Here is a 1,900-nt window from a genome sequence, read left to right on the forward strand (position 1 = left end):
CGTGTGGATAGCAGGTGAGGTATATCTGCACACAGCAGGCACTGGATGAGCAGAGGGTTTGTTGCTGGTTTCTGAAGCTGGGGACCCTGCATGCTTTGCATTTCAGCTGACCTATGGCACTGAGTAAAGTGTGCGCTGTTACATCCCGCAGCTGGGGCAACAGGGGCCCTGCAGGGGCAATGACTCGGTCATCTTCCTGGTTATTGATGGAACTGAAATTTGACCCTAAAGTTTGTTTAAGTCTTGAATACCCCATTTTTAGTCTTAGAAGCAAGCCATCTGATGTACCACAGAACTGAGGGGATTAACCAACCACCTAGTCAGTGCACAGGCTTCTATCAATGCTAGAGACCATGCTTAGAGGTGGAGGCTTGCTTGGTTAGGAAGGTAAGTCAATCTGCAACAAGAGTGAATCAAACAGAGCCCCACTCGACCCAGGGCCACCACACAGAGTGCAGTCACAGAGGAATCTTTCCCAGGGACTATGACCCTGCCCCCTGGGGATGCATTACATGCATTACCTTATATGACAACCTTGAGTATCTGTCCTGGGGCCACACAAAAGCAGCCCAGTTAAGTACCATGAGTTTGGAGAGAAGCAAATGGCTTTGTCTCTTCATAGCCCTCTGGCCTCTGGTAAGTCCCCTAGCCTCTGAGCCTCAATTCCTTCCTCTGTAGGGAGAGCATAGTAATGCTATTTCCTGGAGTTGTGGAAAGGATCTAAGAAGATTTCACAGGTAAAACACCCAGCACAGTGCCTGGCACAGAACAAGGGCTCCAGAAATGCATTGACTACGGTTGTCATCTCTGCTCTGGCTTTTGGCAGCTGGGATGGGGCTGAGCAACATTGAGTAGTCTCCCTAAGGGCTTCACAGAAGGGCTGGGCTCTGAGACCTTTGAACAGTGCATAGAATGTAGAGAGATATAGCAGAGACCTTCCAGGAAGAGGGATAGGGAAGGAAGAAGCAGACGTGAACCTGACTGTAGTCAGACAGACAGGTCGAAGCTCGAGGGACTGGGCGTGGTGGCACATGACTGTAAACTCAGTACTCAGGAGGCTGAGGCAGGATTGTGAGTTTAAAACCAGCCTGGGCTAAATAGTGAGTTCAAGTTCAGCCTGAACTACATAGTGAGACCTTATCTAAAAAAAAAAAAAAAAAAAGGTTGGACACCTGAATGCAGAGTGGGGGATTTGGACTCGCTCTGCCCAGCAGTAGGGAGTCATCATGGATTCTTGAGCAAGATTGTCCAGGTGCAATGCATGGTGTGAAGTGGTGAGAACGCTTGACACCCAGCAGTTAGGTCTGTGGTGGTTAAGAGACAGAGCGATGAGAACACAGAGTTGGGTGGCACTTCTGCTTCAAAATTGCATATATTACTGCTAAAAATAATGGATGCTATTTATAGTATCCTTAGCTATAGGGGGCAGGAACCGTGTCAATAGGGGGCAGGAACCGTGATGATCTCAGTTTCACAGGGTTAACTGACCTATGTAAGGCCAAGGTCTAGGAAGCACTGGGGCTGAGGTTTGAACCAAGTCCAAATCCTGCACTCCACTACCAGCTCTCCCTGAGGTCCTACTATGCATTGGGCTGTAAAAGAGACAGAGGAAAGGGCAGTCACTCTCCGCAGGAGATGGTCCAGCTGGACTGCAGCCACCTAGCTAGAGGGCAGGGAGAATATTGCTGGGAGAGGAAGCAGCCCACAAAGGGCATTTCAGCCTGCAAAAAATGAGAGCCAATTCATGTATTTTTATTTTAAAAGTAGTTTTAAAATATACTCAGGTATCCTAAGACCAAGAACCTATTCTGTGACTGATGATGAGTCTATGACTAGTTTGAACAAGTAAATTGGAAGTGAGAGCAAAGGGTGTGTGTGTGTGTGTGTGTGTGTGTGTGTG

Source organism: Octodon degus, unplaced genomic scaffold, assembly GCF_000260255.1.
Source record: "Octodon degus isolate 3935 unplaced genomic scaffold, OctDeg1.0 scaffold00072, whole genome shotgun sequence".
In the NCBI taxonomy this organism is placed as follows: Eukaryota; Metazoa; Chordata; class Mammalia; order Rodentia; family Octodontidae; genus Octodon; species Octodon degus.